General features: G+C 49.8%; 1 protein-coding gene across 7 annotated transcripts in view; it reads left to right on the top strand.

Annotated features, from left to right (window-relative positions):
* Positions 1-2,541: 2,541 nt before the first annotated feature.
* Positions 2,542-24,267, top strand: part of LPP (LIM domain containing preferred translocation partner in lipoma) — a 339,264-nt gene continuing 317,538 nt past the window's right edge. For 4 of the 7 annotated variants that reach the window (XM_074593070.1, XM_074593069.1, XM_074593067.1 and 1 more), the window contains exon 1: positions 2,953-3,035. The gene's annotated coding sequence lies outside the window, so the exon portion shown is untranslated. Of the gene's footprint in view, positions 2,675-2,952; positions 3,036-24,267 lie in introns of those variants that run through there. The other 3 variants (XM_074593076.1, XM_074593073.1, XM_074593072.1) reach the window with 2 other exon arrangements.

Below are 24,267 nucleotides of genomic sequence, written 5' to 3'. Positions count from 1 at the left end.
ACCACTAAAAAACTCAATTTCCTTGAATTAATACTGGCCCAGGCTGACTCTTGTATTACTGCCTCCTGAGTGGCCAATGCAATGTCAGGCATTCCAGCCTTTTGCTGTTTAATTCATTTTGCTGCTATGGTGCAGGGTGCGGTAGATATTACCGAAGGAATGATCGCATGTTGCCAGTATTTTTGATTCTTTCCAGGCAAAGAGCAGATTTTCACAGCCAGGCTCAACACCTTGAGTTTTCTACTTTCATTTCCAAAGTGTGCGATATTGGTCATGATAGGAAACTGAAAGAAAAAAAAAAAATAGAAAATTCACGCTCTGCTTGACAAGGCAGTGACCATTCTGGGCAGCGCGTTACAAGGGTAATGGGCTGCGAATCAAACTTCTGCTGCTGAGCTGCAGAGGATTAGTCACAGTCCATCTACCTGCAAAATGGAGGTAGTAGTAGTTACTATCTCCCATTCCGGAGGCTCAAAGCTTAAAACTTTTGGGATCATTCAAAGGAGGCTGCTATGGATGAGCAAAGTATTCTCTCTTCTCTTAACACGACTGGAAAATTGCATAAGCTTCATGGATAAAGAAGTTGGATGCAGGACAAGGAAAATATTTGACCACTGGTTTTCTCTGAAATACTAAATGGAGAACACTCATCTCTCATCCTGGGCCAAACAGTTCCTTTTAGTTTTCAGATGCTTCCCCTAGATACCAGTTGACACCACACAAGGGTTGTTGCAGATTTGCAAGAAAGATCAAACAGAGATGAAAAAAAAAACGGACGACAATCCCTCTGTAATTCTGCTTCTCCGGAGCGCTACAAAGCTGGGCTCTGTCGAGAGCCCCACCACGCTGAGGTGGACAGACACGGGTGCCAGGAAGTCCCTCATGATGACCACCTGACCCCTGCGGCAGAAAACACCATCATGAGTTGTCCTCGGAGTGCAAAGAAGAAGAAGCACGACCTTGCAGCCTGGAAGGAGACACTTGAACCGCAGGTTCTCCAGGGAGGGAACAGAACTCAGGTTTACAGGGCCTTGGGCAAAGGCTTTGGCTGCTCAGCTTGTGCTGGTGCTACGGTCTCATCCACCGGTGCTTTAGAAAGCAGCCATGCCCGTGTCTTTCACAACAGGCCACGTTCGCAGAGTGCTAATCGGCACTCTAGGTACACCTACGGCATGGGGCCCTGGTGACTCATGCGCTATTCTGCTTTGGTTTTGGATCTTGGCAGCGTTTGAACACAGGGTAGGCGGCTAGGACAAGGCTGGGGTATTTCTAGTCATCGTCATAATGCTTAGAAAACATCCGTGGCCATGACTGACAGGCTCACGCAGGTTTAGCTGCAGTGCTTCTAAGATAGCATCTGGCCCCAGCAGCCCCCTCCATCCCGTGGGAGGAATTTAGCACCCCTGGTCCAGGGGGGTTAGTGCAGGACACCAAATCAACCACATTTGATTGCACCGAGGACTGAATTTGGGATATGGCATGCTCCTCCCCCTGCTGCGGGACCTGCCGGGGAAGGGGTGGCCATCGGGGTGAGGTGGTATCTCCTGGGGTCTCTGACCCGCCAGAGCGCTCGGGTCAATGTGGGGGTGCGCTTGCTTGTTTTAGACATGCTGGCAGCCAGGGAGGGAGGCTGGATCGCAGCTCTGCGCTTCGGCCTCTGAAGTCTTTCAGGCACTTAATGTCCTTTTTTGGGTCCTTACGTGCAAACTTTCCCTCCTGGGGCCGTCAAGCGGTGACTGTGGACATTAAAGCTGGTAATGGGATAAGATTGTAAACATCTTCTGAAAGCACGCAGCACAGCCCTTTATTGTCAAAATGAAATACATTTAAGTGCTTAAAAACTCATCCAGAAGTCTCCTTCCAAATGAGTAAAGCTTGGCAACTCTCCCCTGCACAGCCTGAACGCAACGTAACCCTTGTGTCTTCCCCTTCTCAGGGCAAATGCAGGTGCCCAACGGCTACTTAAAGGGTAACATTCCATTATAAAGCCAGTCACACTCAAAATCCGAATTATTTTACTTGCAGTCCTTATAAATAGCCACAAAACAAACAGAAAGCGACCAGAAAACACAATTTCCCTTCCCCCTCTCCTTAGTATGCTCGACAGGTGTTGTTTTGAATCTCTGAGCAGGCAGCTCCTTCGTAGCTTGGAGCATCTTTTACCTTCCCCCCCCCCCCCCCTTTTTTTTTTTACACGCCCCGGCTAGGGAAGAACAGAGCATAAAGTTGGAAAACCATCCAAAGCCCAAATAAAAATCATAGGGAGCCCTGGACAAAACTTCTCCCTGCAAAGCTGAAAAATCTCAAGCCACGGTGCGCATTTCAGGCCCCGACACCCCCGCGGTACGGGGCAGGAGGCTGATGCTCGCAGGGTCGGGGATGCCTCCAGCCGCGTCGCCCCCCTCCTCTTCTTTCCCGAGGTACCGGTAGCTGCCGCCCCCCCGCCGTGCGGCCGCCCCGGCCCCGGCCCCAGCCCTTACAAGGACAAATCTGCCTGCAGGGAAAGGCAGGAATTTGGGCCCTTGACGTCAGCCCCGGGCAGAGCCACAGCGGCCCGGCGGGGCGGGAGGCAGCGGCCGCCGCTTTCGCTTTTTGTTTCGTGCCGGGGGGGGGGTGTCCCCGCCGAGCTCGGGGCTGCCGGTCCCCCCCCTCCCCTTCCTCCGCCCGAGGGGAGGTAAGGGCCGAGCTGAGGGGGGGCCGGAGGGGCCGGAATGAGGGATTCAGGAGGCGGCCGGGGGGGTGCGGAGGGGCTGTAAGGGCCGGCGGGAGGGATGCGGGAGGGGATGGGCGGGGGGGGTGAGGGGATGCCGGGGTGGAGGGGGGCGGGGGGGGGGGCGTCTGGCCGGGGGGAGGCAGCGGCACAGCGGCGCGGAAGGGGCCGGCGGGCGGAAGGGGCCGGCGGCGGGGCCGAGGGGCGGGGGCGGCGGGGCGGTCCCGGGTCCCCGCCGCGCCCCCGGCCCCGCCTCCCCCCGCCGCCTCCTCCTCCCGCCGCCGCCGCCGCCGCGCTCGCCTCCGCTGCCTCCTCCCCCCCCGAGGTATTGTTGCAGATAATAACTTGCCCCCTTCCTCTTCCCCCCCCTCTCTCTTCCCCCCCCCAACACCTCCGCCCGCCGAGGCAGCTGTGCAACAGCTGGAGCCCCCGGCCGGGGCGGGGAGCGCTGCTGGCCGCCCGGGGGGGGGCCGCGCCTGGCTCCTCCCTCCGCCCGGGGCGCTGAGGCCGTCGGGGGAAGGGAAGGGGAGGGGGGGCCCTGCCTGGTGCGAGCTCGGCGGCGGGGCGGGGGCGGCTCCCGGGTGCGGGACGTGGTGGGGGGGAAACTTCCCCGGTACTTCGGCTGCCCCGGCCACCGTGGCGGGCGGGGGCTCCCCGCCGACCGGGAGGTTTCCCCCACCCGACCCCATGCCATCCCATCCCATCCCATCCCATCCCGGGGGGCTGGGGCTCGGTGCTGCCGGTCGCAGGTGCACCTGGCCCGGGTGCGGGGGGGCAGCGCTGTCCCTCCGCGCACCTTGCGCCGGCCGTCCCCTCGGCTGGGCGGTAAATAACGAGTTGAGTAAAGCCCTGGCAGCTTTTTATACCCCAGGGGAGGCCCACCCTTCCCCAGCAGGTAAGGACGTAAAAGTTTCCCACACCCTTACGTCACCCTGGGCTTTTTTTTTTTTTATTATTATTTAATATATATACATTTTTTTTCCTCCTCCCCTTTTGAAGAGGCAGATCTTTATTCCATATTGTACCATTGTTGAGCGGCGCTCCCCGCACCCTGCGTCTGCGCTGGGGAGAAGGCAGCGCTCCCCAGTAGGAGGTGTTGATGGAGAAACTCGTGCCGTAATTGCTCCGGCTACTACTGTACCTCGAGGGGCAGTTTTGGCCCTGTTGGTGAACCAAATGAATGTTGGATTCTCCTGCTTTATTTTTATTATTTTTTTGCTTGCTTGTTTGCTTTTCTATGCCTGTATGAGCTTGCCTTTTGGCCCCCTTGTTTGGTTTTTGGGTTGGGTTCCTGTTTGGTATCTTTTCCGCCTTGTTAGGTGATTGATACACAAAAGTTTTAAGAGCTTGTGGGAACCGTGGAGCTCGCTGATGTGTCTTCCTACACACCCACAACACGTTGGCCCCTGTGCACAAAGGGGTTTTGGCCTATGTGAAATGCAGGGTCTCACATGGAAGCATTAAGTTTTTTGGAAACACTCTAGATTTGAGAGTTTCTTTGATTCCTTGGACTCATTCACCTGTAGAGTCTGTGTTTATACTTTCCAGGAATGATTTTTGGGGCAAGATCTGCAAGAGAGCAGGGAGCCCCTGGATGTCTAGGAGCTGGGTGATACAGCAGGTGCTGGCTTATCAAGTAATTACAGATATGGGGTATTAGGAAGGCAGGGGAATGTTTGGAGACAGAAAACAAGACACAACATTTCATTGGTAGGTTACCAGCCGCATTCACGCTGGAAAACGTTGGTCACTGTCCCGTGTGTAGCCCAGTTTGCTGTGCAGCAGCACGGTTTGGGGATGTGAGGGACTTTCTGGTTATCCTCACCCTTGCTGCACCAGGACTGTCCTATGCGAGGCTAAATAATACTCTGGGATACGGGATTTCCCTTGGGAAATATTTCCATCCGAGGATAAAGATTTACTGTTGAAAACTTCTCTCTGCCTGTTGGCCTACTTGGTCTCCCCCTGCCCACCCCATGACCTATCACTCCTAAATTTATTAGCTCTGTTATTCCCCTCTTTCAGTTATTTAGCCTTTGTTGGAGGGTTTTTCCCTGCAGGATGGGCCATCAACAGGTGATGGTGTGGGTGGTGGCCACCTGGCAGCGAGCTCCTGCTGTAATCTAAATCCTGCCTGCAGCTCCAGCGAGATGCTGGTGCTGCTAATGGGGCCTTCAGCCCTGCTGCCCTGTAATTGTTGAGTTTCAGATATAGTTTTCCTTTAATTGTTTTTTTCTTTTTTTTTTTCTTTTTTTCCCCCCACCTCAGTCAGCTTGTGTTGGCTGTTGTTGGGAAAAGTTAGCAAGTTGGGGGAACCTGGTCCAGGACGGTGGCAGTGCAAAGTCCTCATCAGTTATGGTGCTGGGAGCTCTCCCCTGCTCCCCAGATTTTTTGGAGCACACTTAGAGATCAGCCTGGGTGTTGGGGCAGGATGCTGGTGAGCGTGCCCATCTCGGTGTGGGTTCCAGCAGTCGCCGTTTGGACGAGCAGTCACCCAGCTTCAGGGGGTAAAATTGTTGGATGATATTGTCTCTGATGTGCTGTAGTGAAAGCAGGGCAAACTGGGAAAAACCTGCCTCTGGACTGGTGGGCCCGGAGTGGATTTCAGATCCCATATTCTGGCAATCATGGCTAGGGTGCAGAAAATCCCAGGTTCCTGTGCAGTTTAGCTGCCTTGTCTCATGGAAACTTGCAGAGTGCATCGGATCTCCGAGTTGCATTGCTCTGAATATCGTCTTCAGCTGTGCTGTGTTAGTGAGAGGTAATGGGCTCTGTCTTACCAGAATCAGGAACTGGTGCGGTGTAATTCAAGCTTTCAAATAATGAAAGTGCAGATTCAGATGCGTTTTCCTTCCCCAAGGCGCTCGTTTCTCTCGGGTGTTCAGGGGTGAAGCTCCAGAGCTGGTCTAGTGAATTTTACAAGGCACCTAATAGCGTCAGCTACAGTCTCAGTGGAGCTGGAGTGCTTTTAAATATCTAATGCCATCATCAGTATATATTTTTAATTATTAGTCATAGTACGAATTATGGTGTGGGGTTTCATGGTCAGAATGGAGACACCGCTCACTTTGTTCCGAAGCCTGACTGTTGCCTTGTTTGTTCAAATCGCTCTTGTGTTTGTCTGTATAATCCCTAACTATAAAACTTAAGGGAGTGCCTTCTCATCAGCGAAGCCTGGTGCGTGCAGTTTTGGAGAGGGATAGTAAAAATAGTGGGGAGTTGGAAAACCTGAGGGAGTTTGACCAGAAGTTTGAGATCGCTCCTGTATAAAGGACACAAGTTAGAAAGGTGTCACAGAAACAGTGAGTACTGTGGAAAAGGGGTTTCTGTTTCTTTGTACCAGTGCAAGCCAAAGTGAAAACAGCTGATTCAAAATGAACAAAACTAAGTGCTTTTCCATGTAACTAAATGGTGGCATTTATCATGCAGAACGTTGCTAAGGACAAGAATTTTAGCCAAGTCTAGAAAGGAGATGGGATGGCTGTATGAATGTCAGGTAGACTTAGAGTTACACCAGCTCAAGGTGATGGCTCTTAGATGGTAAACATCTAATTGGAAAGAGGAGACTGTTTCATGCAGGTTTCTCTGAAACATCTCTTGCTGACTGTAGCTGGAGAAAAGCAGTAGCTTGGGTGGATGACAAATTGTTTGCAAGAAGACGGTTTCCGTGCGTCTGTGGAAACATGTACCCTCAGGGTGCCCGCAGCGGTTTCTCTGTTCCTTTGCCCATCGTGGCTGTGCGAACAATGCGTCCTCGGTGGCATTTCGTTCCTCGTGCAGCGTCTGAAAGCCTGACCCACACGGCTCTGCCTGTCTTCTAATCAACTCTCCTGGCCCTGACGCGGCTCTGGGCAGCACCCACGCTCTCTGCTGCGGCTGGCCCCGCACCGCGCAGCGTTTCACCTCCGGCTGGTCGACCACGCTCTTCCCTGTGCAGTCTGTGGCAGCCCTGTAATCCCTTCAGGTGGAGGGAAATCCCTGTGGATGCATGGAGAGGTTTTAAAGATGGCATTGGGATGATGAAGAAATACACGTTTTCTTTAGGTACATTATTTTTTTGATGGGGATGCGGGGAAGCAAGACAAATACCAAGTCTATGTGACCCACCAGAAATCTGGGATTCAGCATCTGTGTTTGCTATGCACGTGTGTAAGCGATGTTCTTCCTGCTGTCTTGCCACGGTAGCTTCATCATCTCCCTTTGCTCTCTCTCTTAGCAGCGTGATTCCACTAAAAGCTAGAGAGCTTACTGGAACTGCAGCCACGCTTCAAAAGCAGGCAGGAGCAGGGGAGATGGAAACCATAGCTTATCTAAGGATGTGGGTTATCTGAGGGATGGATTCGCAAGGAACAAGACCTTTAAAGAGTGGGGGTTATATGTAGGAAAATACAGAACTTGAAGTAACTTTGCTTCCAGAGGAGGGATTGGAGGGAAGGTGGTGTGATCGGCTTTTCCCTGTGCATTGGGAATGCTGGAGGAGAGCACCAGTAAAGTATGAAGAGCTCTGTTTTTTCCTCTTTTTAGTCTAAGGAACTTTTTGTTTTGTAAAATAGATACAAACAGAGAAAAGAAAACAACAAATCAAACTGAAAGCCACAGATCAGAAAAACCCCACAAAGTTTAAAAGCTTTTTTGGGAGCTTGTGCCTGCCCAAGAAGCGGGGGTTTGCGGAGTGCAGGGCTCGTCTTTTTCTGTTCCTCCTGCTTCTGGGCACGGCAGGGCAGGTAGGTCTTGCGATGTTTCCAATCCAGATATAAAAAAAAAAAAAAAAAAAAAAAAAAAACCAAAAACAAACCCGCTACCCACACTTAAATTGTTGTGATTAAGGTTACTGGCAGAGACACCTCGGTGGAGATTCTGCTTTCATCTCAAAGAGCTGGTTTCGATCACGTTCTGAGCAAGCGCGAGAGCTGGCATGAAAATGATCATTTTTAAGTCGCTGTCAGCAAGTCTCTGTCATTTTAGACTGTCGGTATCTGTTGTTGGGATCTGTGGGTGACAGTGACACGCGTGTGAGTCACTCAGAAGCGCTCCCAAACTATCGCAATATGTTCAGGAAAGGAAAACAAACAGCGGTGGAGTCGTGGGCTGCTGATAACCTTTTCTTAGAAAAAGATACAAGCCTTTGAGCATTGCAGGCTGTAGGGAGGATGTTTTCCGTAGCCCTTGATGCCATAAGGGAATCTCGAAATACAGTGATTCCTTGGTAACCCCATAAATTGCTTTGTTTGTTTGGGGGGGAGGTTGGGATGCTTGAGAGTCTCTGGCTTATGCCAGCTTTGTTTCTGTGTGATAGCCCATCGACCCTCTTTGGGGTTTCCACGTTGGGCTGGGAGGGATCCTGTTTTGTGCCTAAGTGGGTTTATTCACTTGAGCATCCTCTAAGTAGGTGCCATTCAGCGCTTGGCTGCCGCCTTCCCCCTGCTACCACTGCCCAGTGATGCTTCAAGGCAGGCAAACTTCCGCCAAGTCTTGGATGATTGTGCCGCCAGTGGAACAGTTAGTTGAGATTTAATATGGCCATTATCTTTAGGTAATAAAGTATCAACTAACTTGCCATAACTATCTTTTTTAGTGTCCATTAAAAGCCCCACATACTTCATTCACTGGGTGAAATTTAATAGAAGTTCATCTAAGCATTTATTGCTTATTTAATTTAAAAATAAGTTGATCTCCACAGTTGGTAACAGGCACTGAGGATTTAATTAACATTCAGTAAACTACCCTGTTAGCTCTGAATTACACAGTCAGGTCTTGTTTATGCATCAATTTGTAACTCCCCCCCCCCTTCCCTTTTTCAGGCCAGTGGATCTCATTGTGGAGAGATGCAGTCGTCTCCTCTTCTCCCTCTGCTCCTGCTCTCTCCTCCAGCTGGAGAGCCTCTGCCAGGGCTGCGCAGCTGGGGGTTGTAACTGCTGAGGACCCAGGACCCAGCTGCTTTATTGTGGGACCAGCCTGGCCAGCTGGGCGAAGGCTGGCAGGGTGGATGGAGGAGACCGACAGATCCTGCCGCAGGCCTGGAAGTGGCTGTGGATCCCAGTGGGGTGGGTAGGGATGCACTGCGCAGTGGGCTAGCAGCGGTCCAGCTCCAAACCTTAGTTAAGCATAGCGGAGCAAATTTAAAATGTCTTCTCTAGGGATTTTTCAGCAACGTGGCTGGCTGAATGAAACTCAGTTTGGGGGTTTTTTTGGAGGAGAAATGGGGGGTGCTTCACAGGTGACTTGCAGGCGGTCCTGCTGCAGTTCTCCTGTTCGTCGTACCCCAACTGCGGTGGTTTATGGCTCGGTAACGTACACGTGCATCTTCGATGTGCGGTGTGCACGTACCCTGAGGAGCTCTCTCTGTTTCAGCAGTTTATTACCTCACCTTAACAGACTTGAATTACTCCACTTAATGAGGCAAGCTTGAATGAAAGCGAGGAGTCTCCCAGACAGCGTGCGGCACGCCGCGACTGGGTTGGGAGAGTGATTGGATTAGCAGTTGATAAGTGGTTGTAACTCCAGCTGCTCCATCTCCCCTGCCTCACCCCCCCCGGGTGTCAGCGACGTTCCTGTTTCAGCTCAGCCCCAGAAGAGATCAGCTGGCTTGAATTTAACACACCTCATCGCTTGAGGTGGGGACTTGGTTTGCTTTTCATGGGTTTGGGCAAATCTTGAGAGATACCTCAAGGTATTACTGTGGCCGAGATGAGCCTTTAATCTGGATTTCCCAAGAGAAACAGATAGCGATTGCGGCAGCCCATGTGGTAGTCCTGTAGTTAATTATGAGCAACACACTCGGTTAAAAGAATAGTATTAAAGTTGCAAAGTCCAAGGGCTCCAGAGCTACGAAATGCCAGAATGAAGGTCGTTGATGAATCCTTAATTTCCCCCCCCCCCCCCCAAGCAGGTAATATGTTATAGCCACTTAATTGCCAGAGCACCTACTCTTTGTGCCCGGAGTGGAAGGTGATACTTAATGAGCAGCTATTCAGTTTCTTTTATTTTTGTGCAGTGTGTGGCCCCAAGCCTTATTTTACTACACACTATTCAAACTCAGGACTGAATGCAGAATTACTAATTTCCTTTTGTGCTTTTCTGGAGTGCTCTCAGCTCTTTCACTGGGCCGCTCTGCAAGTCGGGGTGACTATTTTTGCAGTGCCTTCCAGAGATGAAGGGAAATTACTCTTGCCGTTTTACTGATGGGACACTGTGAGGCTTGGAGAGGAGTGAGGTTGGGAGCTTCGTGCCATCCCTGACACTGAAATCCAGGAGAAATAAGCCGGTTAGACCAGGGTTGTTCTCTTCAGTTTGCAGTCATAACTGATAATCAGAGAAATGGTTGAAAAGAATGGTTTGTAATTGCAGACTGAAGTTAGCATCTTTTCCACCCAACTCCGGAGATTACTCTGAAATGCTTATTGCCGTTACGCCTATCTTTACACGCCATCTCCCCCATCTTCTCTGCTTTTACCTGCCTCTTATGCATTATCGTCATCATCATCCTTGACTGAGGGGCAAAGCCTGTACTTACCTTGTGTGGGTATTGAAATGCCTCGCTTGGTCTGGAAGCTGGTCTTTGCCTCTGGCATTCAGAAACCAGGGCAGCTTAATGCTGTAGGATCTGAAATGTTGTGGTGGGGAGGTCCAGAAATGAGCCACAAAGATGGTTAAGGTCCAGGTGGTACTTTTGTATTAAAAACATATTTCAAGGAGTAGAATAAAGGTGATGGGGACTGGATCTGCTGGATGCTTCCTCAGTGGCTTGTTTTCCCGTGTACAGTAAAACTGCCATTTTTTAGGGTAGTTTAAGCTCCCTTTAAAGCTGTGGCGGTTCTCCATCACTTCTGATCCTGCAGGTTATTTTTTGTGACAGTGAGAATTATGCTTTTCCTAGCACAGTTCCACTTGGGTGCCTTTTCAGAGAATCCATTTCTTTCTTGGGTTCCTGGGGATGTGCAGAGCCGAGCCTGGAAAACACGGCACTGCATCTTTGCCATTTATGGAGGGCTCAGTGAACCTTCCGCGTAGTAAGTCTGAAATTCAAGTGTATGAGTAATCCAGCTGAACTCTCTGCAGCTACTTTGTGTGCCTAAAGATAAGCAAGTGTTTAAGCACTGTCCTGTACCCGAATCCTAATTTGCTCCCAAGGCATATGGATGGGAAAGAATCGGTGGGCAGAAGGGTTAAAGTTATCCGGGGAGATATCTGGCCGCTTTTCTTCTGAAACCACGCTGTAGCATATGGAATGGCCATGGCCTCGCTGCAAGGAAGAGTCAGCCTTGTACGGTGCAGGAGGTCATACTGTAAGTGAAGCAGACAAGTTGCAAGCCTCTACCAGTGGCATTAGGTGATGAACTGTGGGGCAGAAGCATATTTTGGAAGTTAGGAATAATGCCTTGGACCTCCGTGGTGCTGCGGGGATGAGTGCGGTGTTCTTGGCACGTAACGCCTCTTCGAGTGTCCCCCTCTGCATAGGAGAGTTGAGAGCGAGGGCAGCACAGCAGGGGGACTTAAAGCAACATAAATGAGCGTGTCTTTCCAAGGCACCCTGCCCACCCAGGTATTTGAAGTGTCCTGGTGAAAGGACAGCAGCTTATGGAGTGCCTGTGTGCCTCCTCCCATGGCTTGGCATGGCGTGTTTCGCTCTGCTGTGTGGGAGAGCTGTGAACTTGGGGTGTGCAGAGGCTGGGGAAGTCGGTGGAGAAGTTTTTAAGGACTGCATGGTATGGTGGGAGGAGAGGAGCTATGAGAGCAGAGCTCGTTGCCTTACTACACACAAGGATCCCTGCAGGGTGTGTTCATTTGCAAGTTATTCTGTGTGAAGGTAGCTCCCATTCCCGGTTGCACACACGACCTGTGTGCAGTGTTTTGCAGTCACTGTTTTTACAGGTGGGTATCGGATCTCTCTGCGGATGCAGGGCAGATGGGTTGGCATCGCCTCGCCTTTGCACCGCCTGGTGTATTGCCTTGCTGCGCTGTACCCTGGGGTGAAGAAGAGAGGACTCATGCTCTGGTGTGTTATAATGATCACCTGTGCTGGTAGTGCCCCACCTTGTCTAGGGTCAGGCCACTCACTGGGGTGTCATACCCATACCCACACCACCCTGGTTCCTTGCCTGCTGGGGTTCCCTGGATGCTGTAGCCCAAGCCCCCAGTCTGTATGCATTTGCACACCTGTGGTGGCGCTTTAGCTCTCGCGTCATGGAGTTATGTGCAAGAAGTCCTAGCCAAAGTGATCTGCTCCAGCTTTGTTGTGTTCAGGGCGGTTGTCTGCCTGTGTCAGCTGCTCCCGATCCCTTGAAAGTGAAGTGCACAGAGGCAGAAGCAACCTTATGGGTTGTTTGCAACAGCTCTTGATAAATTTCTCATGTCTCAGATGATTTGATTCATACCTGATTAAGGGTGTGCCCAACTTCATGGGTGGAACTGGATGTACAAAAGTAGCTGTTGTATTATCGGGAAGTCCCACATTGGATCATCTGGTTTAGTTCCAGCTCTCTTGGTGGATGCACCTGCTAGGATGGGAATATTTTCTGCATGTTTTAGTTGTGCACATTCTACCTGGTAAGTAATGGAAGTGATTCCAGATGCTCTTAATCTACAAGGCCTATCCATCTAATGAAAGATATGGGTAATTCTGGGTATGGTATTGGGCACAGGTTTGTCCTTCTCTTCGTTTTTACTTCCATATCCCATGGACGACGTTTTCTTGTGTTGTCTGTATCTCTAAAGTTGACCTGTAGCACTTTGGGCTGAGCCTGCCACTTGTTATGCTGCCCAAAGGAGAGTAGTGAGTCTGCCTAACCATGCGCGTTGAAGTCCTGTGAACCTGAGCAGAGCACACAGGCTGCACCCGTGGAGTGGCGTCTGGGTCTCAGGAGCTCCTGCCCTGGGAGATGCAGATAAAGTGAAGGATGGTGAGAGAAGAGCAGAGCGATTGACTTGTGGACATAGAGACTGATTATGAGGGAAGATGAAAAGGATGTAAAAAGTGTGTGTTAGCAGAATGTGACTAAGATGGAGACCTGATAAGTATTGAAATGTGTCTGTGGAGGAAGGGGGAGCAATGAGCCAGGAACTTCTGGCAGAGCAGAGCTGTACATCTAGGACTTATAACTTGGTGTAAAGTGACTCTGAGTCACAGGAACGTATGACTCCTGTGGCCGTCCTGTCACAAGCCATTGCCACCTATAATCCCTTCAACAAACGTGCTCTGTTCCATCTGGGGAGCTCTGCCCCGTCCTTCCTGGGGAGTTCGTCTCCCTCATGGCTGTTTATCGCTGTGGTTTCTGAGCTGTGCACGCTTGCTGTCTCATTCCTCAGCCCTTAGTCACAGGAGGCCTGTGTGGGAGGGAGGGACACCCATGAGAAATGTGAAACTTGATGCAAAGTCCCTTACCACCAGGAATTTGGGTGTCTGATCTGCTGCAGCTTGGCCTCTGGGAGCCCGCCGGAGATCCGTGGGCTGAGACTCTCTGATCTGCAGCCCTGGTGGGGAGAGTGGGCTGGAGGCTGGGGCGAAGGTGAGTTTCTCCTGCAAAGGGCAACCCATACAGCATTTGGGGGCTTCTGGTAGAGCCACCCTGGCCCAGCCCGTTTACAACGTTCAGTTGTGGAATTGGATGGGGTAAAGTGGAGGAGGGGAGCAGCGTGACTCAAACTGCCAGTGACCTAAAGTGGGCTGTAAGCTATAGGTGACACCTCATGCCTCCATTCTAGCTTCAGGCAGTAGAATCTGGCAGGGAAGATATGGCCACATATGCAAATACAGCATGTGGATTTGGGTCTTGGTCCAGCATTCGCATCCATAAATAGGTCAGCCCCTTCCTTACGATAGCATTTGTGTGCGCTTTACAAACATGAACTGACTAATCCCAACAGATGTTTGGCAGCCTCCTGAGCCCACAAGGAAGTTAAATATCATTGCACTTTGCTAGAAAGATGCTCAGGATTCAAGTAGCACCTGCTAGAAGAGCCCATCTAAGCTGGGGCGTGTTCATGGCTGTGTGGGTGCAGCTTTGCAGAGCACCTGCCACGGCTCCATCGGGCTGGTCTCACCACAGCGGCTTGTGAGGGCCAGGCTGTGGTTCCATTGAAACCAAAGACACAATTTCCTTTAATTTTCGAGGGGGAATGGGATTTAGCTCCATGTTTGTACACTCGCACTTTATTAAAATGCAACTGGAAGGATGGAGCAGTAGGTTTTGATTTTTTTATTTTTTTTTATTTTTTTTTTTTTGCACACTGACGTGCCCACCTCCTTGATGGTGGTGTGTGGAGGTGATGCTCATGGCTGGCCTGACTCCTTTACTTGCCTTTAGTTGTGAGATCCATGGTGCTTGACGTCAAGCAAGTTACAAGGATGCGTGTTGCAGAAGCAGCGGTCTATTCTGGAGTTGTCTCTGGGCTCTGCTGTTTGCGATTCATGTCCTGCCAGTTCCTGCTCCATCCCCCCATGAAGTGCAGCCCCAGCCAGCTGCCAGAGAGGACCAGGGAACTCCACTGCAATAACTTTGCCTGTACTGACTATTCAGAGGTCTCAGATAATGTCCTGCAGCCTTTTTTTTAGGAGGAGAAGTTTGCTCAGCATTGTATAGGCCAGAAGCTGCCTGACACTTTGCTTCCGCTAAAAAAAGGCTATTTGGCTAACTTTCCAAAGGGAAAATGAAGCTGTAGTGCACCACAGGGGAGTGAAGAGTAAGGAAGGCTTCTGTTTGTCACTGTAGCCTCGAAGGTCCATATTCACCCTCTTAATGAAATTCCGCTGCACGGGGTGGGGAAAAAAAAGAATCAATCCTCTTCATATGGATCATTGGTGGCCTGACAGCTGGTCTGTAAAGAGCAACTGGGGACAAAAACAAGCTTCTGCTGCATCTGAATGTTGGGGTTGGTTGGTGTTGTTTTTTTGTTCGTTTTTGGTTTGGTTTTTTTTGTTTGTCAGGGTTTTTCCCCCTGGGTGCGTTGAGAGGTGATGAGGATGCTTTAGACGCTTGGCTTTCTTGCTCAAGAAGGGCCAAGGATTGTACTCGTTTCTCCCAGCCTCTATTTTGTTCCCTGGGTTGATGGCTGTCCTGATTTTTTTAGGCAATTATAATTATAAGGCTGCTGAGCGGAGGGGGAGGCAGCAATAGGATAGTTCTGGATTACTAATAAATCAAGGACTTCTCTTAGGTGTTTCCTCACTCACATCTTTATCTGTCTCTGTTAAATATGGATGACAGCTCAGGATACTAGGCTGTACTTCTGTCTGCTCAGTTAAAGCTTCCTGAAGCCTCCTCAGGGCACAGACCCTGCCAGTTTTTGCCATTCAGCATCTCGAGGAGAATCCTTGGGTGTCTTCTGTGTTGACGGAGGCTGTGGACCGCTCCTCCACTCCCTCATCACTCCGAACCTGCTGCGGTTGCTCTGCCTGCGCCAAGTGTGTGCGTCTGACTCGAACCGTGCTGCCGGCTGCTGCTGCCTGGCCTTTTTGTCTGCATTAGCTTAATTGAGTGAGGAACTTGCAGGAGAAGCTATTCATTCCCCTGGTAACTGTGCTTGACAATCAGAAGTTATTCTGGGGGTGAAGGACCAGTACAGATTTGTTTTCCTTGGCTGCAGATCCCCAGACCCTAATAGTTTCTCACTCATGTGAACCGAGGTTGACTTGGTTTGCCACTAATTAAAAGCCAAAAGGATATGCGGTCCTCTCCAAAATAATTACCATCTTCAGTGAATGGAAGAAAACTCTGCCTGCTTCCCGTTTGTTTCCGAACCCCTCTTGTTCTGCTGCGTTACCCTTGTGCTGGCCATCATGCATGGGAGGGCCCCGGCAGTCCCCAGGACTCCTGGCCCATGGGGACTTTGTGCTTGAATCCTTCCTCTGCTTTTGGCCCAAAGAGTAAATATGGGAAAAGCAGGGAGTTATCAAAAAATTTTATGAAACCGAGTAGTTGTATTTGTGTGTGTGTGGGGGGTGTATTTTCTCAGTTGGAGGCCACTAAAGGCAGCAGAGGTGAGTGTGTGCACCCCGCGTGTGGGAGCACATTTTTATCTTGACTTTTTATGGGCTAAAAGACAACAACAAAAGGTTTTGACTGTGTCTGTGCTCACTACTGGGAAAACCTGAATGCAGCAGCTGGAGTTCCTAGATAGTTTGGTTTCTATCAGTAATGGGTTTCAGATACACAATAACTTCGATTCATGCGTTGTTCTGGGCCTGGTGACGTAGTGGAAGGTGTCCTCTCCTCCCCGTTTGCTCAGCCTGTGTTTGTCACATTTCTGTCACCATTGGGGCTGGGCCTGCAGCAGGAGGAGGACAGAGTGTCCCCTCCCTTCATCTGGTCCTAAGCGTCTATGGAAGTGTTTGTGCTTCTTCAGTGCAAATCGGAGGGGCTCTCCGAGGTCACCACCGGGTTGAGGGCTGGAAGATGTCCAGTCCAAAGCAGTCAGGCTCCTGGGCAGCGAGGGCCTGTGGATGCTGTTTGCTCTGTGCGTGCAAAGGTGGAAGCACATCTCCAGTCTTGCTACTTATCCCCACCATGACCTCACGGTGAGGTTTCGGCTTCTGAGCACCAGCTGGCTGCAGGAGGAATAGCTGTCTGGGCAGTGGTCACCAGCTGAATGTGCCTCCTCTCAAAGCAGAGGTACGGGGATGGCCAGAAGTCTCCCAGGACCAGGCTCAGGGGCTGGGGCAGGATCAGCTCCATCCGTAACGGTCCTCATGGGGATGTGCCTAACCTGCTGTTGGGTGTTGATGATGGCAGCCGTGCCTGCTCACCTGCAGTCCTTCCTCTGCTGGATTTGAAAACGCGTTGTTTCCCCTTTGTGCAAGGATCGTTCCCAAGGTTGCCGTGCTTGCTTATGGGGCTTTCACGGAGCAGCAAAGGAGCTGCATTTTCTTAATCTGCCGGTTTCACAAGGCAGTATCTGGCTGTGCCCTTAGTGACAGGTTTTTTTTAATGCATATGGAGTCCCCTGTTTTAATTGACTAAGAAAAAAGAACTTGAAGAGGGTATGAACCCATGACCTTGAGATAAATAGTTTCTTATTGAGTCCCCGAGCCCCTAAGCCACCCCCTCTTCTGCGAGTAGCATGGTTTAATCAAAGGTCAGAGGTTTTGTCGTCTTTGAGAGCCTCAGAAAAAGAGGGCGACGCGAGCGAGCTCTCCTCGGTCCTCCATGACTGCAGTCATTCTTGGCCTGTCAAGTTCCCATTGAGCTCGCTGCGCTTGTCCTCTGTTCCTGGATGATGGCTCTCTTGACCTTCTCCGGTCTCTCCAAATGCTGATAAAGGCCTAGCGATCAAATCAGTTGTGTTTCTGGGGGTTGTAACTAGATATATGGTGGCTACGGGCGAGTGGTTTATGTGAAGCTGCTGTGAGCAACGTGCAGATTTGCAGGCTTGATAGGACATAGTCTTCACTTGGCAGCTCTTCCCACGCAGCCTCCCACGCATGTCTCCTGTTTCTAGGCTGAAGGCCAAGTGTGGTATCTCATGCACTGCTGTGTGGTCGGTCTTGGCGAGCGCTGACCTGTGCATGGCCACTGCTGTCTGAGGCATGGTGGTTGCTCGCAGGTTGCTCACAGAGGTCTCCCCTCATTTTATGCTCGTGTGTTTCCTTCTTGGGTGGTGACCAGGCATGTGGCTATTCCTCTTGTGACAGGTGCAGGATTAGTCTCCTCTTCTTCCTTCTTCCCAACTGCAGTCACTAATGCTGCTTGAGCCTGGCTGATGGCTGGCATGGAGCTGGTCTTGCTTGCATGTTGGAGGCTGGCTTCCTTGATGCTGTGCCAAGTCACTCTTTGAAAATATCAGCTGGCACGTCCTGGAGACATCTTTGTCTCCAAAGGCTTCTGCAGTTCCTTTCTGTTTTCCCCCATCACCAACTGAAAAAATAAAAACACTTGGCTTGATAACTTAAATTCCGGCTTCAGGGCTGGTGACAAAATTCCCATTGACAAGCTGAATGTGGTAGGGTGGGAGTAGGTGAGGACAGGTATGATGGGGGTGTTACGCTGTTAGGTGCTCCTGTGAATCACACCAGCGAGACGGAAGAAGGTTGAAGAGACCTTTCTTGGTCTCAAGTGTTTTGTGCCTTTGGTATGATGTTGCACCCACATACTAGCTTGTTTCAAACAAATATGTATGTACTTGTCCAAAATACAGCGCTCAGGTGCAGCAGGTTGGAGGATATCGTGTGACAAACTCTTGGAAGAACACAGAGAATTAGTAGCCAAGAAAACTTTGTGCTGAAAAACCCTCAGGTACAAGGGAAGAAGCGTGATCTCTCCCTGTGAGTACTGACGAGATCCAGTAAGGGTGCCGAGCGACGTGTAGTTGCTAACTTTGCCATTCTGCAAACCAAAAGCCTCTTTCTTTCCACCGAGAAACAGGAACACAGTCGAAGTGAACCAAATCGTACAGGCCCAGGGGTACAATTTTGTCGTCGTTGTTGGTGCAAATAATAAAGGAAATCCAGAGCAAGTCCAGCATATAAACTTCTCCAAGTCAAGATAAAATGGCACGGAGGGGCTAAAGCCTTTTTGTTCTTAGTTTTTAAGAAGAGGAAAGATGTGACAATACTTGCACTTACTGTGCTGCAAGCTCTGTGATAAATCACAGTCTCATTTTACAGGCAATTAATTAAGCTCCTTTGGGAGGAGGATAATCTGCAGAATTCCTGTGGAAGTCTGTGTGCTGGTTCTCCTGCACAAGGTGATGGAGGGATGTCCGAGCTCTGCTGCTTTCCCTTTGCTTGAGGCTGAGCCCCAGCTGGGAGGATGGGAGTGTCTATAGTGCTGGGTACCAGATATGAGGGCTGCATGCTCATGTCCTTGCTGTCCCCACCACTGTCACCTTTTGGGGAGAAAGACCCTCTCTGACATGCAGGAGAAGTGCATGGAACTGCGTGTTGTCCTGCAGGGAGGTTACCAGGTCGTTGTGCTGAGATAGATGGCCGTTTGACAGCTATGCCATGGGACGGCGTCTGCAGGGTCCTGCTGAGCCGGGGGATTAGGATCATCCTTTCCTCCCCATTGTCGTGCTGCCGTGTGTGGTGGAGACCCTCTCCATCCCCTTATTTTAGTTATTAGTGCTGAGCTGAGGCTTGCACGCCCCGGGGGTGGTGGTGATGATGTTCAGGGAGAAGAGGGGCAGTAGCTTCGTGGGCGGTGAAGGTCTGGTGGCTCCAGGTGACAGCAGCCATGTGTGCCTGTTATCCCGCAGCAGAGCGAGGGGCGGCACAGAGCATCCTCCCCATTGTCCCTCCCCATCCCAGTTCTGGAGCGGGGGCTCTGTGGTGCCAGGATGGTTTCCCTGTCACAGAGAGGAAAAGTTTATCAGTGTCCTGAAAAACTGCCTCTGCTTTTTTTTTTTTTTTTTTTAATTCCCTTGGTGATAAGTGCCAAATTCAGTGTGGGGCCTGGCTTTCAGCTGAAGTCGGGGTAAGTTAGGAACTAAAACAGCTTTTTAATGTATTTTCTGTACGTCTTGGTCCACATCTATGATGGAAATAATGGTGCTTTCTTGTTCGGAAGGCGGATGCATCCACAGGCATCTGTGGTCCTCCTAGTTTTGAAATGTAATAAGAGCAGTTATTAGGGCTTGTCAGAATTGCTCCGGAATTTTTATCTATATTTGGCATAAATGGCTCCTTTCTCAAAATGGAGTTTTCTGCGGGAAGCTTCAGCTTGCAACTCAGTTCTTGTTTTGTAAAGGAAAAAGAGTTTGTTTTTTTTTTTTTTTTTTCTTCTATTTGTGATGGTAACAACACTTGTTGAAAACAAAAATGTTTTCATGAAATGCAGTAGGTGGTGAGGCTGGTCCACTCTCTGCTGGCTGATTGCCACGCTTCCACGTGAACCTGGGCCGTACACTTCCTCGGCCTCTGAATCCAGCTGTTTGGAAAGAGGAGCAGCTACACTGAGACACTCTTCTTTTTTAATGCCAGGTGTTCAAAGCCCTTTGCTGCTCATCCCACCTGAAGGTATTTGTTCCAAGGCTGAAACTGGGGCAGTTTGCTATTAAGGTATAAAAATGAAAGAAGATAGCTAATGCTTGTTCTCCTTGGACAGATGTTTCTAAACCAGATAGATTTACTGGTCCTGGCTGATTGTGCTTTTTTAAACATCACAATGGATTATAACTCTCTTAAAATACCTAGCCTGACCAAGCAGGCACGGGCGTAGGGAATCCCGTTGGCTGCCAGGTGTTTGTTGTTGCTATTTTCAAATGTTCTGGCCAAAACTAGATAAAACAGGAGCCTTGAACACAAAGACTGGTTGTGTGGGCTCTAAGTTTTAGAAGTTTCATTTACAAATGGCTTTAAGAAGAGTGATAAGAGAGCCCAGCATAGGGCCAAGGGTTTCGTTGTGGTGGCACCAAGGCAAGCCTGGGAGAAGGTGACCTTTGCCTTCAAATTTTGGCCATTTAAAATGAAAATGGTTAAAGGAACGTAGTCCCTGATAATAAAACTTACTTCCTCAGCATTTTCATTGCTGTTACTCTCAGCAGCACCGTTAGACCTGAATGAACGCGCACAAAAATGCCATCTCTGCCCCAGGAGGTTTGAAGCCAAAGGTGGGCTGCAGGAGACCCCGTGCTGGGACTGGGGAGAGCCGGGCGCCTTCCTGACCCCCCTGCCTTGGGGCACCACACTTCTCCTCTGCTCCCTTCTGCTCTTGGTCACTGCTGGTCTGTGTTTCTTGACCGAGCATCTTAAGATGTGGGAGGTGTGTTAGGGCAGTGTTAGGGCATCCTCGCTGCCTGGTGAGGATGGCCATTCCTTGGGGGAGGGGGGAAAAAGGCATTTTTTTGGTTTTGAATTGCAAAACATTATCCTTTGTTTGAAACCCAGGCTCTGTAGTGCTCTGATACTGCATGAGGACTTGAAAGCGAAATCAATTATCCTTCTTTGATCAAGAAGCCGGGGTGCATTCGAGTGAGAAAGTGAAACTGCCCCCCTCTTGCTCTGTCCAGGCTTGGTGAAATGCAGGCAGCAAACAGTGGGGGGGAAGAAAAAAAAAATAAAAAAAAAATAAAAAAAATCATTAAAGCTGTTTGAAAATCTTCCACTTCCAGTAGACTGAGGGAGTGCAAACAGCATGAGGCCAGTAGTCTGTGCGTGAAAATACCGGGTCCAGTCCTGGCGTTAGTTACAGACACGTAACTCGCAGGCAGTGACGGGGAGCTGCTGAAAGGTCGCTCCAGCATGGGACCTGCAGGCTTTCTGGCAAAGGCATGCTGATTCCTCTCGTTCCTTAGCTACCCTTCTTTTCTAGCCATCCTTCTGCATTTAAAGTAACAGGGGTGCGATGTGGCTGGTCCTGCTGATATATTGGTACACAGCCATTGCCCGGTGGCTCCCGGACGCTGTAGGTAGGGCTGTCTCGCAGCTTCCTCAGCCGCTGCTTAAATCTGTCCTGCCTCAAATGATTGTTTTCAGTTGTTACAATACAGTGATCTCCATCTGGGAAAGCCATACCCCATCACTTGAGTGCAAGCTGGGTCCCATCCCTTTGGAGTTGCCATGCCTGAAGGAGTGTGCTGGAGTTGCCTCCCCTCCTCCTTCCCCTTACTCCCCGTCTCTTTTTTTTTTTCCTCTTGTTTTAATCTCGTTTTATGAACACTGGGACAAACCTGAAAATCAGGTGTGACAGCAAAGAGAAAAATAAGTCCCCTGGTCCTGAAGCCAGGTGTGCCACTGCTGCCGAACCCCGGGGCTCCCGGTGGGCGATGCTGTAACTCAGTGTGCAGGCGCTGCCGGCGAGTTTGCTCTCTTACGGGAGCTGATTTTCCCCATTGGAGCTGGCGGTCCGTGCTGCGGCCGGCATCAACCTTCCTCCAGCGCCAGGGTCTGGACCAGGAGTTCGGAAGCGATTAAGTCCCATTAGGGCTAATTTTGACGCATGGGGTTGCCGCAGATTTAAAAGCAGCTCTGTGCTGGGTGCGATAAAGGAGGGGTGTGTGCTTCCTCGAGGATCGAAACTCGCTGTTCGTGGGCTTTGCTGCTTTACACCAGCCCAGGATCTGGCCTCCCCAAAGGCGGCAGCTGTATTAGTCCTCAGGACGAGCAGCATTTAAGCTGTTTGCATTGAGGACTTTCTGAGCAGGTGCCGCTGCTGGCAGCAGAGCGGAGGAAAAGCTTTTGTTATCGTGTGTGATCTTTTTATTAGATAACTTCAGCAGCAGACTTTTGAATTGAGCAGTTTAATTTTAATAAATGAAACCTGAGAAGCAGAGAAGCAAACGCTGAAAGCTGTTAGTTGGAGCCCGATCCTGCAGGGGTAGCAAGATGAGACCATCTCTTTGCATGGCTGTGTTCAAGTGTAAAGCCACCCATGCGCATATAAGCCGAATTTTGAGTCAGGGTTGGACTCTGAATTGAGGTTTGCACATAAGGGGTCTGATTTTTCTGATGTGTGAGGACGTGGAGACCTCAGACGGCTCCCTCAGCACTGGCAGTGGCAAGGATGGCTAGGGATCAGGGCTCCCGTAGCAGAGGGGATAACGTGAGATTGCTGAGTTTGGGGACTTTGGCCAGCAAATAACGAATATATTGGCACAGTGTGGGAAAGACATAAAAATACATATGTCAGAACAGGGCAGGCTTTTAAGTGTTTTTCATTTAAAATGAAAAGGTCAGATTGAATAGGGTTGTCATCTGGGGGACCTGTGTGTGCACCTGCCAATCATAGGGGGGGAACCCGTGTCAGCTCGTGCTGATGGCGAAGTCTCTGGGAGCTTGTCTGCGCTTAAAAATTGATGACCGGAACGGTTAAAACGAAAATTTTCCTTGTGGCGGTCAGACTTAGCCGTCTGCTGCACGTAGGAAGGGGAACGAAGGATGCCAGCGTGAGGCTGCTTTATCCCGGTTTAACTGGTGGTCATGTTTGTGCTTCTACAAGTATAGCCATACTGATTTAAAAAAAAAAAAATAAAAAAAAATATTAAGCTCTGAATATTGGTAACAATTTCAAGTGCAAAGGAGATTTAGAAGTGAATGCAACTTTTGAACAGTCAGAAAAACAGATGCCATTCAGCCAGGCTGTTATGTGAGAAGTGTAATTAACACTTGCTGAAATTATTTTCACGGGTAAGATTTTCTTTTAAAGGGATTGGGGACCCTGGTTATTTCTAAGTGAGCACAGTAAAGTTATGCCGGGGTCCCCTGCTCTTCTGAAAGCGCTGACTGGGCTTCTTTGAAACTTGGAATTCCTGCAGGGGTTTTAAACTGTCCATTTCTGAAAAATCTGAACAATATAAGAAAACTCAAACCATAACAGAGGATTGATGTTTGAATTCAGGCATTGTAAACTGCTGCTTTTAGATTGAAATCTGCAAACAGAAAACCTTGCTTTCCGTACTATACTTATGTGTTAAATTTATATATATTTTTTTTTTTCTTGAGAAATGTTGATTTTTACTGTCGATAATACAGCATGGGTCTTATCATCCAGTGAGTGAACGGACTGTTTCTGATCATCACTTCTCATCATGTCTTTAAGGATTTAAAAGTTTGTAGATCTCAGCCTCTCCCCTTATTTTCCTTTCAGCTTGAAACGGCCTTTTTAACTTCTGATCACATTTTTGGCCTTTTATGAACTGGACCTTGAGAAAAAACAAATGAAGAAACTGTTTTGCAAAAGATGTACTCTTTTGGTAAATTTGTGTTCCAGTAGTTTGTTCACAGACTCTACTTAAGGTTTTGACTGTGATCGTTGGTTCCTGCTGTTTGGGCATTTGCTTTAAATTACTATTAAAAGATAAATTGCCTATTGAAATGGTGCATTAAAATAAGCGGCCTGTCTTGTGCTGAGCATAAAAATGAAGGTGCAAATGTGCACGCGTAGGTGTACACAGACTCCAAAGCCTTGGTCTCTGTAGCTGGTGGTCTGGAGGCACAAGAGTCGTACTGAGTTGTGCCAGATGGGAGCTTGGCAGTGTAAAGCTATGTCACCAAAGAGACTTCCCTGCTGTTATCTCCTGCAGGACCGTGATAGAAAGCTGGGGTTTCTTGTTGCAAGATGAAAATCAGAATTAGCTGTGCACAGATCACTGAGCATCTGTTGCCGTGCCTCTGAACTAGGAGGACCTCAGTTTTGTAGGGCTAAAAGCCTGCCTGTTGTTACTATTTCTGTTCTAAAAGCACCTGGATGGTCCCCGTGAAGGTTGTCGAGGGATGTGTGAAACCCAGAGGTGGCCCCTTAGGGACAGTCTTTACATGTATTTCTCCGGGACTTCAATGGGGGAAAGGCTTGTGCTGGACTGGATGGCAGCAATGTGGGTACTGTGGCAGCGATGTCTCTACTGTGCGCCCATTTGTCTTTCCCTACCTGCGCCAAAGCAGGAACAAGCATAACTGCGAGGGACAGACCCTTTTTCAGGACTCGTTGTTGTCTCTCAAGATCTGTATCTCCTGCCTCCTTCCCCAGCAGAACCAGCATTGTTAAGGGATGGTTTTGCTGTGAAGTCCTCTCTGGTGTGAGGCGCTCAGGGATGCTCCTTGCTGAGGGATGTGTACAGGCAACAGAGAAGAGGGACTCTGGGGAGAGGAGCTCTGCCGATCTTGGGGTTTGGGCCCTTGAGTCTTGAGA

Source organism: Larus michahellis, chromosome 6, assembly GCF_964199755.1.
Source record: "Larus michahellis chromosome 6, bLarMic1.1, whole genome shotgun sequence".
NCBI classification, from domain to species: Eukaryota; Metazoa; Chordata; class Aves; order Charadriiformes; family Laridae; genus Larus; species Larus michahellis.
Note: the sequence above shows the minus strand (reverse complement) of the source record. Positions and strands in the feature narration are given on the sequence as shown.